This window comes from Nycticebus coucang, chromosome 17 (assembly GCF_027406575.1).
Source record: "Nycticebus coucang isolate mNycCou1 chromosome 17, mNycCou1.pri, whole genome shotgun sequence".
Lineage (NCBI taxonomy): Eukaryota > Metazoa > Chordata > Mammalia > Primates > Lorisidae > Nycticebus > Nycticebus coucang.
The window spans coordinates 62,683,906-62,700,310 of NC_069796.1; the positions used below are offsets into that span (position 1 = coordinate 62,683,906).

Consider the following 16,405-nt stretch of genomic DNA (forward strand, 5'->3'; position numbering starts at 1 on the left):
CTATAAAAACCAGAGCCACAGACAACTCGAGGTTGCTCTCAGAAACCCCATGTTGGGACACTCAGGCAGTCACCAGCCGGCTCTTCAATAAAAGGACATCTCTTTAAATTGGACTGGTCTGATGGTGTGGTCTTTGAGAGACTCCTGGGCATAACATTATTATTTTTAAATTAACTTGTTGCCAATATAAAACTTAGAGGATTTATGTTAAAATAAAAATTTCCAGCTTTTCTTTTCTTTTTTTGAGACAGAATCTCACTATATCGCCCTTGGTAGAGTGCTGTAGTGTCACAGCTCACAGTAACCTCAAACTCTTGGGCTTACGAGATTCTCTTGCCTCAGCCTCCCGAGTAGCTGGGACTAAAGATGCCCACCACAATGCCTGTCTATTTTTTTTGGTTGCAGTTGTCATTGTGGTTTAGCAAGCCAGAGCTGGGTTTGAACCAGCCAGTCTCAAGTGTATTCAGTGTATGTGGCCGGCGCCCTACTCACTATGGGCACCGAGCCTCCAGCTTTTCTTCAGAACCTGCAGGATCTGGCAATGCTAAGCCTGCATTCTGGCAGGTCACTAGCTGACTACCATTGGAGATAGGGTGTTATGGGCTAGATTTTGTCTCCTCAAAATTCATATATTGGAGTCCCTCCTGGTCAGTCCTAACCCCTAAATCTTAGAATGTTTAGAAATAGAACCTTAAAAATGTTATTAAATAGACAGGCGGGTTTAAACCTGGCCTGGGCCTGCTAAACAACAATGACAACTGCAACAAAAAAATAGCCAGGCATTGTGGCGGGTGCCTGTAGTCCCAGCTACAAAGGAGGCTGAGGCAAGAGAATTGCTTAAGCCCAGGAGTTTGAGGTTGCAGTGAGCTGTAACGCCACCACACTCTACCAAGGGTGACATAGTGAGACTCTGTCACCAAAAAAAAGTTATTAAAGTAAAATGAGTGACACAGTTAGGTCCTAATTCACTGTGACTAGGAAAGATAAGTTACACACACACAGAGGGACAACTACGTGAAGACACAGCAAGAAGATGGACATCTGCAAACCAAGGAGAGAGGCCTCAGAAGAAACCAACCTGCCAACACCTGGATCATGGACTTCCAGCCTCCAGAAGAAACAAGTGTCTGTTATATCAGTCCCCAAGTCTGTGGAATTGTTACAGTGGCCCCAGCTTACTAAGATACAGCCTGCAGTTTCCAGTATCCACAGTTCTCATCACTCCCAAATGCCATGCTTTCTGTTCATATATATATTGTGCACAACCCCATCAACATCTGAGTTTACAACCCATAATCCAGAGGAAGATAGTAATGATTCTCCATATATATTGTGTGTTCTTATTTCAAGGCTTTGCTCTTCCTATCTACTTTAATTCTACTCACAGTTCTTTTCTTTTTCTTTTTTTTTTTGAGACAGAGCCTCAAGCTGTCGCCCTGGGTAGAATGCTGTGGCATCACAACTCACAGCAACTTCCAACTCCTGGGCTGAAGGGATTCTCTTGCCTCAGCCTCTCAAGTAGCTGGGACTACAGGCACCCGCCATAACGCCTGGCTACTTTTGGTTGTAGTTGGCATTATTGTTTGGCAGGCCCAGGATGGATTCAAACCCGCCCCCTCTGGTGTATGTGGCTGGAGCCTTAGCCGCTTCAGTTATAGGCGCTGAGCCTCTCTTCACAGTTCAAAGAGGCTGTTATGCTATTGTCATCTCCACTTGGCAGAAAACAGAGCTCAGAGAGTGAAAAATCATTTTTCCCATGTCAAAGCTGGGGTGGAACCCAGGCCTGCTGACTCAACGCCCAGCACTCATTTCCCTCTACCATGGCTCCTCTGCTAACAGGGGGAATTACTAACAGGGCAGTGATATATGTGTGTAAATATACGTGTGTTATAGAAGTAAGCTACTTACAGAAGTGAACAAATCCAGAGAATTATTTGCTTGAAAAAAAAATTTGGCATTGGGCGGCACCTGTGGCTCAGTCGATAAGGCGCCGGCCCCATATACCGAGGGTGGCGGGTTCAAATCCGGCCCTGGCTGAACTGCAACCAAAAAATAGCTGGGCGTTGTGGCAGGTGCCTGTAGTCCCAGCTACTCGGGAGGCTGAGGCAAGAGAATCGCTTAAGCCCAGGAGTTGGAGGTTGCTGTGAGCTGTGTGAGGCCACGGCACTCTACCGAGGGCCATAAAGTGAGACTCTGTCTCTACAAAAAAAAAAAAAAAAAAAAAATTTGGCATTGAATTCCTTTCAAAAGTAAATCCAGACTAGAATTTGATTAACAGAAATCTGGTTTATGTAGGAATTCATGTCATAGAGGCAAAGTAAGGTCAACAGGCCTTTGATCTGGAAAAGGCAGTGAGGAACCTATGAGTATGAGCTATTAGCCCACATGAGCAGGAAGCATCAGAGATTGAGATGATGCCCCACTAACAGGGTCAGGATGAGAGAAGGAGTAGCAAGATGGAAGAACAAATGGATTTGCAGAGAAAAAAAGTGACTTTTTGTTTTTGGTGACAGTCTTATTTTGTTGGTAGAGTGCAGTGACATCATAGCTTATAGCAACCTCAAACTCTTGGGTTCAAGCGATTCTCTTGCCTCAGCCTCCCAAGTAGTTGGGACTATAGGCACCCGCCACAATGGCTGGCGATTTTTAGAGACAAGGTCTTCCTCTGGCTCAGGCTGGTCTGGAGCGTATGAGCTCAGGCAATCCACTGACCTCAGCCTCTCAGACTGCTAAGATTACAGGCATGAGCCGCCATGCTCAGCTCAAAAAAGTGACTTCTTGAGGAACTTGCTGAATATTGGATAGAGACAGAGTAGCTTCAAAGAGATGACCTCAGACTTATTTAAAAAAAAAAAAAAAGAAACAATTCAATTCATCTGTACAATGACACACTGTGACATTATACAAAGAAGGTCTGTATATGAAGATATGTAAACATAGCCAAGATATATTGTTAAATAAAAAAATCAAGTTGCAACATGTAAAGGATGATTCTCTTTGAGTTAAAAAAATATAGATGCATAGGCTCGGTGCCTATGGCTCAAGCGGCTAAGGTGCCAGCCACATACACCTGAGCTGGTGGGTTTGAATCCAGCCCAGGCCCGCCAAACAACAATGCCGGCTGCAACCACAAAATAGCCGGGCATTGTGGCAGGTGCCTGTAGTCCCACATACTTGGAGTTGGAGGCAGGAGAATCACTTGAGCCCAGGAGTTGGAGCTTGCTGTGAGCTGTGATGCCATAGCACTCTACCCAAGGGGACAGCTTGAGGCCCTGTCTCAATAAATAAATAAATAAATATATGTATACATAGATGCATAAATATATAAAGTATATATACATATGCAGTATAAATGGAGGAGGATTTCTCAAAGTACACAAAATTTTGATTTTGTTAAAGGGGCTACCTTTCAGAATTGGGAAGGAGTACGTGAGCTTTACTTTTCCCTTTTCCCTTTTTGAACTGTCTGGATTTCTTATGATGAGCGTAATTACTTTTGTAACATTTAAAACAAAAGGTAACCTAAGGCTTAAGGACTGGAAGACAGGTAAGAGTGGTGTGCCTGCTAGCAGATAGGGAGACGTCAGATATTTGGGAAGAAACAAACTTTGTAGTGAACTTGATGTGTTAGGATGAAGAGCAGTAGAGATATTCAGAAAAGTGTGCAAGGGTCTCTGAGTAGTTGGCAGTTGAAAGCAGAGGTAACAGATGTAATTTCTAGATAACAATAAATTAGAGGACATTGGTACAAATGGGAGGGCAGAAATAAGAATATGAGAGGACAGATTTTTAACAATACTAACTGAGCATCATCAGCCTTTTTTTGACTTTATAAACACTTTCATCCCTACTGCTGCTGGTTCAGCCTGGATCTTTGAGAGGTGGTCAGTCTAAGGAAGGGACCCTTGAACTGTTCCAAGCAGGGCAATTCTGTGGCCAAAGAGCAGAGGAGAATCACACTGAGGTTGGTTAAAATAGTGTTAGGGGAGAGAAATGGGCTGGGAGACCATTAGGGACCATTGCAATAGTTCAGCTGAGATGAGGTCCTGAAATGGGGCAGTGGCAGTGGGGATGGAGAAATAAGAAGAAAGCATATTAATATAAGGCGTGGAGACAAGCAGTCTGGGAGAGAAGATAGAATGCACAGAGTGGTGAAGAACTGGGTACAAATCTGTCTGCCTGCCATTCATTAGGCTTTGAGCTCAGTTTGTCTGTCTGTACAATGTATGTAATAAAGAAAAGATGTGAAAGTAAATGAGATAATGCACTTAAGTAAATGTTAACTATGACTGTTAGCTGGGGTATTAGAATTACCAGAGTTGTGGTCCCTTTACCATGAGTTACTAGCTGTGCAACCGTAAGAATGTCATTAATGTCTCTGAGGCCGGTTCCTACTTTGTAGATGGGGATAACCCCTTGTCAGGAAAATGAAAGAGCGCAAGTGCTGGCAGGGCTTGGCACAAAGTAAGCACTCAATAAATGGTAAAGCTACAAGTATCACTATTCAAACAGGTAACTCGCTGAGCAGAGCCGGGCACACAATTAGCACTCAAGAAATGTTAATTCCTGTTACAGTCCCCGGGGAATGCTGTCCACACCGAAATGCACGTAAGGGGGCGCTCGCAGCGCTGCCCCCAGTCGAGATTACTAGCCCTCGCCGCCCCTAGTACCACGTATCTTCACCCTCCTGCGCGCCCTTTCCGCCCTGCCGGACCGTGGTGCAGGACCCTTACCCTCGCTGCTGCCGGCTACGTCCAGAGTCGTTCGCAGCTAGGAGGTTCTCGACCGTGCTCCTGAAGCTCTGCGTCTTCGCCTTCCGCTGAGGCTGCAGCGGGCCAGGCGCCGGCCCCAGGCATAGTTTTCACATCCCGTCATGGGCGGGAGCGCCTTCCTCCCAGTCACGTGGGCTGGCCCGTAGCTGTTTGGAAAAAACTTACAGGGCTGGTGACAACTTGGCATTGCCGATGCATTTCTCTGTATACAGTTTGTCAGTGTGAAGGTTTTGTGCATCTGCGTGCTTTTGCAAGGGTGTTGGTACATTTGCGTGTGAAGAGACATCTGCCTGTGTGCACGTAAGAGTTTATCTCACTGTAGATCTGCGAGTCCACATGGGCTTGGCAGCTTACAAGGGTACATTTCCCTGCTTACTGAATGTATGTAGTTGAGACTGGTTATAGATCATACATACATGTTTAGTTGTGTGTGTGCATAATTGCATTTATCCGGATGTTCATCAGGGCCTGTGTATACACACAACACATACATGCACATGAGCAAGATGGCAGCTTGGGGTATAACTGAATTGCACTCAAGTTGCTGGATGTACTCTCAGTGGCTAGGTATCTGTATGTTGGGTGCATGTTTAAATGTGTGTATGAGTATGCATAAACACATATAATCAGTGTACACAGTATATGTGTATGATGTCTGTGTGGCACCTGTAATTGTGCAGTGGCTCATTCTGTATTTGTTGATATGCTTTGTGCTTTGGTGTGGATTTTGTCTGGCTGTGATTGTACACACACATAATAGTGCCCAGCCCTCATCTCTCTCCTGCCCACAAGGCAAGTCTGACTCTCTACCCTCAAGTCATTGAGAAAAGTATGTCCTCTTGAAGGTCATTGAGAGAAGTATACTCATGAGTCTGACTCTCTACCCTCAAGTCATTGAAAGAAGTATGTCCTCCTGAAGGGTCTCAGCTTCCAGGACAGGCTGAACAATCCTGTTTAGGCACTGGAGAAAAGGAAAATCCTTCCATTGCTTTCTTCCACTGCCTACCTTTATTTCACTTGGTTGCCAGATCATCTGGTTAACAGCTGGTATATGACACAAGATTTAGGCAGAATATTAATGCAGATATGCATTTGAATTCTAATGCTGGATCCACTGCCTTACACAAGTCAACCTTACAGATGGTGTCTCATTTTCTGAAAAGTGGGGAGAATAATATTACCTGCACTATTTCCCCCCCAAATTTAGGACAGTCATCCATAAAGGTGTTTGGTAACCCATTGGCCTATGTAGAGAATTACTACTCATTATTACATAAATACTATTTGAGAATGAAAATTTGTAGCCCCCTTGCCTCCAACAAACATTCATTCAACAAATATTTAATAAGCATCTATAATGTGTCAGTCTCTGGGTTAGGTGCTAGGGATAGAGGTAAACAAAATGGGCTTGGTGCCTGCCCTCATGGAACTTCGGGTCTAGTGGAAAACAACACAAGTGGTTACGAGTGAAATGAGTGTTGCAAAAGAGAAAAACTTTGAGTATAAAACTGGGTAGTCAAAGGAAGGCTAAAGGGTTTCTTTATCTTCACTTGAACCCCTAATTGGTACATCAAGTTATGAAGTATGGGTGCCATGAAAATCAGGGAAGGGAGATAGATCAATGTGGATAAGAACAAGCAGGGAAGAAATCCAGAGAACTGCCTTCTTTCCTCTTTCTATCCTTCACCTATGGCTAATTCCATTTCAATCCTATCATCAATCTTCAAATTAATTAATCAATTGATTAAATATCAAACAACTAAAATGTACTAGGCATTCTGCTTGATATCGGGGTCACAGTGATGGACAAATAAGTAAGGTCTCTACCTCCATAGAGCCTTATGAGGAAACATACATTAGACTAATGCTCAAACATGTAATTCAAAACTGTGGTAAGAGTTATGAAGAAAAAGAAGAGAGACCATAATCTATGGGAGAAGATGACGGTACAGAGTCTGTGAAAAAACTTTTTCTGATCTGGAATTTTGGATAGATTGCTTAACATTTAAGCTGAGTCCCAAAGGATAAAAAGGAAATAGCCATGCAAAAGTGGCAAAGGAGGAGTGAGGAGAAGCGCCAGGCAGAAGAAGCAGAGTATATAAAAGCTTCGTTAGCCTTTCTAAAGATCTTTTTAATACTTTTCCATATAATACTAGAGGATAAAGCCTAAACTCCTCAGCCTTTTTGTTGTGGGGGCTGTGTATTGCAGGATGTTTAGTAGAAGCTCTGGCTCCTATCCGCTAGGTACTTCCTGCTAGTAATAGCTCCCCTTGCCTCCAGCTGTGACAACCAAAAATGTCTCCAGACATTGCCAAATGTTCTCATAAGGGCAAAACTGTCCTCTGTTACAAACCAGTGTGCTATATATAGCCCTGCTCTGGTCAGGGCAGTCTTCCTGCTAACTCTCAAATGCACCTTCAACGTTTATATTTCTTTCTTTCTTCCTTTTTTTTGAGACAGAGTCTCACTTTGTCACTCTTGATAGAGTGCCATGGCGTCACAGCTCACAACAACCTTAAACTCTTGGGCTCAAGTGATTCTCTTGCTTCAGGCTCCAAAGTAGCTGGGACCATAGGCGCCCACCACAATGCCTGGCTATTTTTAGAGACGGGGTCTCACTCTGGCTCAGGCTGGTCTCGATCATGTAAGCTCAGGCAATCCACCCGCCCTTGCCTCCCAGAGTGCTAGGATTACAGGTGTGAGCCACCACGCTCAGCAAGGTTTATATTTCTGCATCTCCACATATGTGGTTCCCTCTGATTAGTATCTGCTCTTTTGCCTCTCCATAAAGCCTAGTAGAATGTATAATCTATGTCTATGTCTACGTCTAGTAGGAGTCTATGTCTAGTAGAAGCTCATGGCTTTTTCCACTGGGAGACTCTATTTGGATCACTCTCATGTGTTTGGGTGGTAAAGAAAGAGCGATCCATCCTAGTGTTCTGCCTGCCCTGGATTACATATCCTTTCCTTTTCTGCCCAGTTAAGAGTCAAAATGGTGGGCATTAGACCCAAGTAAGCCAACCAATAAGTCATTCTGTGTGATCTGTTCAAGAGGGTTTTGCTTTTCTTATGAATTGTTAACTGCAAAGATATAGTCCTGGGCTGCCACAAGCTCTATTTTCCTGCCATATGGAGGGAATCTACTTATGACAGGAGTCAGTGACATCAACACACAAACAGAAACAGACTCAAGAAGAACTGAAAGGAAGAAAACTGCTATGACTTTATTAGTAAACCCTTTGCTCAGATACTTGCGCTAAAACAGTCACATTCTCAGATTTTTTTTCTTTCTTGCTTTAAGCTAGTTTGAATTGTTTCTGTCAGTTGCCATGGAAAGAGTCCTGATGCAATATCTTTCAGTACCTAGTTCAAATCTCTGTTCTTTCCTGAAATTCTCTCAACATAGAACAGAATGAAGAAAATGCTTTCTCAGAACTCCTTTTTGTTTTTTTGTAGAGGCAGAGTTTCACTTTATCGCCCATGGTAGAGTGCCATGGCGTCACACAACTCACAGCAACCTCCAACTCCTGGGCTTAGGTGATTCTCTTGCCTCAGCCTCCTGAGTAGCTGGGACTACAGGCGCCTGCCACAATGCCCAGCTATATTTTTGCTGCAGTTTGGCCAGGGCCGTGTTTGAACCCGTCACCCTCAGTAAATGGGGCCGGCGCCCTGCCTACTGAGCCACAGGCACTGCCCTTTCTCAGACTTCTTTACTGGTGGTTCCTGGATCCTAACAGTTAATTCTGTATCTCTCCTCCCAACTCTGAATTCAGTGAAGTCACGCTGGTAGCTTAAAATCATCATGGTTGGAATAATTACACGACAGAAATTGGGAAATGCAAAAGTCAGAAGTCTATTCCCTTTACCCCAGCTCCCAGACTGTCCACCAACACACCACTGTTAGATTTACATCCATTCTCAATTATTCCACCTACTTGGATAGTAATCATGTACTGATTTGTGTCATCTCTTGCTTTTTGAAAATGGTGAAATTGGGAGAACAACTACCCTCTGTGCTGCATCTGCATCTCGAGAAATCTCAAAGAAGGAATGGTGCTGAGAAATAATTTGGCCCATGCTCTTCATTATCTTTTGACTTACATCCATTATTAAAATGTAGGCCTTTTTGGGGTGCCATTTTTTTTTTTTTTTTTAGAGACAGAGTCTCACTTTATTGCCCTCTGTAGAGTGCTATGACATCACAGCTCACAGCAACCTCCAACTCCTGGGCTTAGGCGATTCTCCTGCCTCAGCCTCCTAAGCAGCTGGGAACACAGGTGCCCACCAGAATGCCCGGCTATTCTTTTGTTGCAGTTTGGCCAGGCCAGGTTCGAACCCACCACCCTCGGTATATGGGGCTGGCACCCTACCCACTGAACCACAGGTGCTCCCTATGGGGGGGTGCCATTTTTTTTAACTCTTTTGTTTCTCCAATTTTGGTACAAAATAATGGTTAAAAACTATTGCTGGAGGAATCATGCTATGAGACTTCAAACTATACTATAAACCTATAGTGATCAAAACAGCATGGTACTGGCACAAAAATAGAGAGGTAGATGTATGGAACAGAATTGAGAACTAAGAGATGAACCCAGACACTTACCATCATTTGATCTTTGATAAGCCTATCAAAAATATAAACTGGGGGAAGATTCCCTATTTAAAAAATGGTGCTGGGAGAACTGTCTGGCGACTTGTTTTAGAAGACTGAAACTGGACCCACACCTTTCACCATTAACAAAAATTGACTTTCACTGGAAAAAAGATCTAAACTCAAGACATGAAACTATAAAGATTCTTGGAGAGAGTGCAGGGGAATCACTTGAAGAAATTGGCCTGGGAGAATACTTTATGAGGAGAACCCCCCGGGCAATTGAAGCAACACCAAAAATACATTACTGGGATCTGATCAAACTAAGAAGCTTCTGCACAGCCAAGAACACACCAAGTAAAGCAAGCAGACAGCCCTCAGAATGGGAGAGGATATTTGCAGGTTATATTCCTAACAAAGGTTTGATAACCAGAATCCACAGAGAACTCAAACTTATTAATAAGAAAAGAACAAGTAATCCCATTTCATTGTGGGCAATGGACTTGAACAGAAGCTTCTCTGAAGAAAATAGGTGCATGGCCTACAGACACATGAAAAATGCTCATCATCTTTAATCATGAGAGAAATGCAAATCAAAACCACTTTGAGATATCATCTAAGTCCAGTAAGAGTGGCCCACATAATAGAACCCCAAAACTACAGATGTTGGCGTGGATGAGAAAAGGGAACACTTTTACACTGCTGGTGGGAATGCAAGCTAATATGTCCATTTTGGAAAGAAGTATGGAGAATACTCAGGGATCTAAAGGTAGACCTGCAGTTCCATCCTGCAATTCCTCTATGAGGTGTATATCCAAAAGACCAAAAATCACTTTATAACAAAGATACTTGCACCAGATTGTTCATTGCAGCTCAATTCATAATAACCAAGTCATTGAAGAAGCACAAGTGCCCATTGACCCATGAATGGATCAATAAATTGTGGTATATATATACCATGGAATATTATGCAGCCTTAAAAAAGATGGAGAATTTACCTCTTTTATGTTTATATGGATGGAGCTGGAACATACCTTACTTAGCAAAGTATCTCAAGAATGGAAGAAAAAGTATCCAATGTACTCAGTACTATTATGAAACCAATTTACAATCACTCACACTTTGATATGAAGAATAGATTACAACTTTGGCCCAGGATGAAGGAGGGAGGAGGGAAGGGAGGAAAGGGGGGAGGTCAGATGGAGGGAGAGTGCATGGTGGGATGATGCCTATGGTGCATATTGCAAGGGTACATGTCAGATTTATTATGTATAGAATATAAATGTCTTAACACAATAATTAAGTAAATGAGGTAAGGGATATATTAACCAGTATGATGTAAGCATCCCAAATTGTCTATGAAATCAGCACATTGTACCCCCTAAATGCATTAATATATACATGATCTACCTCTTTATGATTTAATAGTAAAATGAAATAAAATAAAATCTATTGCTGAATCATTCCAAACAGCTGATGGCCAAGGCCCAATTTCTCAGATGGTTACTTTCAATAAGGGGCTTTGGAGCTATGCAGTTCTCCAGAATGAGATAATTCCAGATGGAGGTCTCAATAATGTGGCAATATTGGCGAGACAGCTATTCATAGGGAGGACCTGCTTGCATTCCACAGGCTTCTAAGCCAGCACTGGGGAACTATACTCACTGTTATAATGTCATTTGCAGGAAAAGATCAAAATAGCTTCAAGTTAAAAGATCACAATGTTGAAATAAATGTTGGCTGCTCTGTGTCTTATGTCACTTTAAATGAAACAAGATCAACTTCAAGGAAAGCTTCAGATTTCTTTTTCTTTCTTTTTCTTTTTTGCAGTTTTTGGCCAGGGCTGGGTTTGAACCTGCCACCTCCAGCATATAGGGCTGGCACCCTACTCCTTTGAGCCACAGGCGCCACCAGCTTGCAGATTTCTAAAAATTAAAAGTACATAGCAGTTCTGTTTCTAGGAACAGATTCTGAAAGTGTATATATGGATATTCATTACAACCTTGTTTAAACTAAAAAAAAAAATTTTTTTTTGAGACAGTCTTGCCCAGGCTAGAGTGCCAGGGCCTCAGACTCGCTCACCACAACATCAAACTCCTGGGTTCAAGTGATCCACCTGCCTCAGTCTTCTAAGTGGCTGGAATGATAGGCACGTGATGTCAAGTGCAGCTAATTTTTCTATTTTTAGGAGATACAGGGTCTCACTTTTGCACAGGCTAGTCTTGAACTCCGGAACTTAAGTGAGTGCTAGGATTACAGGCATAAACCACAATTCCCAGAAATTTAAACTAATGTTTATAAAAGACTTTATCTAAATGGCCAGCAATAGGAAACCGATTTAATAAATCAATGGACTTACTTACATAGAGGCAGAACACTATGCATTATATGGAATTACCTCCAATATACAGTAGAGACCTCAATACTTGACCACTCCCTGCATTGACCACAAGTAGACCTAATTTTCATAGATCCAGAAATGCACCATGTGTACATATTACATGTAGGTGCATGTACAGTAGGCCTAGTTCTTTATGTTGACCAGTTTGTTACAGTCCCTTGGGTGGTCAACTTACAGAGGTTATACTCACTGAATACTGCTTAGTGAGAAAACTAAGGGGCAGAATAGTGTGTATATTTTGCTGTTATTTAAGTTTAAAAAAAAGAAGAGAGAAAAGGTGAGGAAAAACACAAACATACATTGAGTATAAAAGCATAATCCATTTCTGGAAATATGTAAAAAATTGTAACATATGAAGTTGTATCTGGAGAGGGGAACTGGAAAACAGTGGTGAGAGGGAAACATTTTTCACTGTATGTCTTTTGGAACGATTTGATTTTAAAACTGAATATGTTACTTATTCAACATTCCTCTTTCCGATAAAATAAAAGTGTATGCTATGTTGTAAGGATTTTTGTTTGTTTTTGTTTTTTTGAGACTGAGTCTCGCTTGGTCATCCTTGGTAAAGTGCTGTAGCATCTTAGCTCACAGCAACCTCAGACTCTTGGGTTCAAGTGATCCTCTTGCCTCAGTCTCCCAAGTAGCTGGGACTACACACAAAGCCCACCATGTGTGTAGCTGGGACTACACACAAAGCCACCACAAAGCCAGGCTATTTTTTAGAGACAGGGTCTCCCTCTGGCTCAAGCTGGGTCTCAAACCTGTGAGCTTAGGCAATTCACCCACCTCAGCCTCCCGAGTGCTGGGATTACATGTGTGAGCCACTGTGCTGGGCCCTTACATTGTAGTTCTTGAAAATTCTTCCTTTGATCTTATAGATAGGCTGGATCTGGGGATATGGCAGAGAGTTCGGACAGTTAATAACAGTAACCACTCTACAATTATATACTTTTTAAAAAATTCATTTAAAATAATGGTTTGGTCCATCTTTCAGATTTGGGCCAGTATTTCGCCCTAGAGGAACTGAGGCACAGTGGCAGGCCATCTTACTAAGGTTATACAGGGAATGAGAGGCAGAGTTGGCTAGGTCCAGTGGCTCATGCCTGTAATCCTAGAACTCTGGGAGATAGAAGTGGATGTATTGCTTAAGCTCCGGAGTTCAAGACCAGCCTGAGCAACAGTGAGAACCCGTCCCAACTAAAAATAGAAAAAAAAACTAATGGATGTTGTGGCAGGTGCCTATATTCCCAGGTACTTGGGAGGCTGAGGCAAGAGAATCACTCAAACCCAAGAGTTTGAGGTTGCTGTGAGCTATAACTCCATAGCACTCTACCAGAGTGAGAATCTGTCTCAAAAGAAAGAAAAAGAAAAAAAAGAATGATGGACAAAGTTGGGAAAACTCAAGTCTTGGCACTCACGCAGCAGCAGAGAGCTTCAATAAGCAGAATAGTTTTCATGGTAAGGAAAAGAACCAGAGAGTTCTGAGAGGTTTTCTAACCTAGGGTTTCAGAAAAGTTAAAGCCTTGAGACAGCTGGAGTCCCAGTGCAAATGAAGTCAGACCAAAATAGACATCACTTACATTCAACGGGAAATGACCCAGAAAATTTCCAACTGGTTTCCAGCTGTTAACTTGAAGGCCCTTGTAGCTGGAGAGACTTCATTTTGGAATCTCATGCAAAAAGCTCTTGATGAGGTTTCTCAACTCAGTGTGTGGATCAGAAGTGAACAAACATTTAGGAAAATGCTCTGTTAAGAAGGTCTAGAGGAGGCTTCTGTTTTGTAGACTCAAACTTTGAGAAAGTAGTCTATCAATGAATCTAGAAACAAGCTTTGCCACATTTTGCAGCATAACTGGGGAGGGAATATGAAAAATAAAGTATTCATTTCTGCCTCTTGGCTGGGAAGAAAAATAAAAATCCCAGATTAAGGAAATCCAACATGATTAAGCTGCATAAATGAGAGTTAGCTAGTGGCTGGAAAGAGATATTTTGCTTTCAGCTGTTTTGAAGTAGAAGACTAATTAATTTCTCTGAATCTTGTATTTCAAAAGACTTCTACAGATTTACTTTAAATAACACTCAGAAGACTCTTAGCTCTATATGTATCAACTTCTTAATTTATGAAGGAACTAAGAAAATTTCACCCCAAAATATGATTCCTTGGTATAATGATTATTTTGAATTAAAAGCTATTCATAATCAGGAAACTCTGAATAAAGACTTTCCTCTATCTAACTAAAATATTAAAGGGCTGGTAGACCTCCTTATCACATGCTAATAGACCTGGCCCTAAGGTCATTTAAAACACAATACCTATCTCTCAGGTTAATTTACCAATCAAATCTGTTTCCCTCCATCTACCCATCCTCCCTTAGCAACCAGTTGCTACACCTATACTTACCAGTTTCTCTTCCTCCTCCCTTCTAAAAGGCATATTTAAAAGTCACTGACTATCACTGAAACTTTGGGAAATCATTCTTGTGGTTCCCCATGGTATTTTGAAATAAACATTTCTCTTATTAATATACTATAATTGTAAGTTGATCTCAGTGAACCAACCTAGAGGAAAAGGGCAAGTTTCCCTTAGACTCCCCTTCACTTATATTCAGTAAATTTATCTACAGTGAATGAAAAATATTAAAGCATACAAGAATGTGTCTAGTGTGCTAACATTTGTGAAGAAAAATGGTTACACACACACACCTATTTGTATGTGCATAAGCATCTCTCTTTTTTTTTGAAGACAGCTTCAAGCTGTTGCCCTGAGCAGCGTGTCCTGGCATTACAGCTCACAGCAATCTCTAACTCTTCGGATCAAGTGATCCTCTTGTCTTAGTTTTTCTATTTTTAGTAGAGTCAGGGTCTTGCTTTTGCTCAGGCTGGTCTCGAACTCGTGAGCTCAAGCAATCCACCTGCCTTAGCCTCCCAGAGTGCTAGGATTACAGGCGTGAGCCACTGTGCCCAGGCCCCATCTCTTTAAAGATACATAACCTAGGCAGAATTCTACGTCGACATCTGTCTGGTGGGCTGATCTCAGACTGGCGCTGTCCCTCGCCCGCTCTGTGCATCTATGGGGGACTGGATCCCAAAATGAAGATTTAATTCAGTCACTGGGCAACAGCAAAGAGATGGACTCCAGTCTCCTCCAGAGACTTGAGGAAACTGACAAGTTTTTCCAGGGCCCTTCTGAGCCACATGAGAAACAGGCAAAAGACCCAGATGCACCAGAGCTGACAGCCCAAGGTGAGCACAGTCCACATGAGCCAACACAAGGACAGGTGGTCCCTCCTTTGAGGCCCATAATGATGACTTCTGCATCTTCTGACATGCCTGGGAGTGTCCTTACCCAGAACTCAACAACACTCCCCCTTAAAGTAATTGATCCAGAAAAGCAGAAGCCCTACATCCGCACATACGAGGATTGTGGGAAGTCTTATGGAAGGTCTTACCGCCTCCGAGTCCACAAGTGAAATCACACAGGGGAAAAGCCATACTCATGCTACGTGACAGGATGCACATGGAGTTTCCCCCGCTCAACAGACACAAGAGAAAGCACAGTGGGGAGCGGCCCTACAGGTGCATGAAATGCAGCAGGACTTATGTGCAGTATGATCACCCAAAGCAACATGAGAAGATGCACAAATAATTTTCTCCCTATTGGGCTTTTGTTTTCTGGAGCCCCGCACCATGCCAGCACATAGTAGGTTCTTAATATTAAGTTTTCTAAAACATACAAAGAAAACAGGTATATATTTTCACTTAAAAAGTGGATAACATACCTGCCTAGAATTAAAAAAAAGATACATAACCTAGTAGCAGTGGCTGCCAGTAGGGAGAATTATGGAGCTGAGTGATGGAATGTGAGTCATAAATTTCACTGTACTGTTGCAATTCACCATATACATGTATGACGTATTAAAAATAAAACACATTCTAAAAAAAGAACAAAGGGAAAAACACACCTTTATAATGGAGATTTAGTGGCTACAGTCTTAACCAAGTAAGCAAATTTAACATTACCAAGAGCATAACAATCTGACATCACTTACCCACTAATATGATACTAACCTAAATCTAACCTAGCCTTCAGATCTAAGCTCTGATAAACAGAAAACATATAGAATAGAGGAACTAATTTAATAGCATATGAGAAAACTGCTTTGTGCATTTATTACAGTATTCCTTTTGCCTTTCCAGCTAATACCGAGTTAAAACCTCTTTAACTTCTCTCAGTGAGAGTAACTGATGTATTTGCTTTTTCCTGACTGATGAAGAAACTGGTATCAGGACCCTCCGAAATGGAATTCTCAAAGCATTTGGGTTTTTCTTTTCTTTTTTTTTTTGCAGTTTTTGGCTGGGGCTGGGTTTGAACCCGCCACCTCCGGCATATGGGGCCAGCGCCCCACCCCTTTGAGCCACAGGTGCTGCCTGCATTTGAGGTTTTCTTTGGACTTGAATGCAGCGTCCATTCAGTGAGACATTCTTCAAAATGTTAAGGTCATGAAAAAGTAAATATTTGGGGCACAATTGGAGCAACTTTGTTTTATTTTTTAATTTAAAAAAAAATTTTAATTTTATTTTTGTTTACCAGGCCCAGGCTGGGTTCAAACACACCACCCCTGCCACAAGGGGCTAGCACTC

At 42.2% G+C, this 16,405-nt stretch overlaps 1 protein-coding gene across 3 annotated transcripts in view; it reads right to left on the bottom strand.

The window, feature by feature from the left end:
- C1QTNF2 (C1q and TNF related 2) overlaps window positions 1–16,405 on the bottom strand; it is a 60,002-nt gene that overhangs the window by 20,875 nt on the left and 22,722 nt on the right. For 2 of the 3 annotated variants that reach the window (XM_053566104.1, XM_053566102.1), the window contains exon 2: window positions 4,734–4,918. The gene's annotated coding sequence lies outside the window, so the exon portion shown is untranslated. Of the gene's footprint in view, window positions 1–3,174; window positions 3,260–4,733; window positions 4,919–16,405 lie in introns of those variants that run through there. The other variant, XM_053566103.1, reaches the window with a different exon arrangement.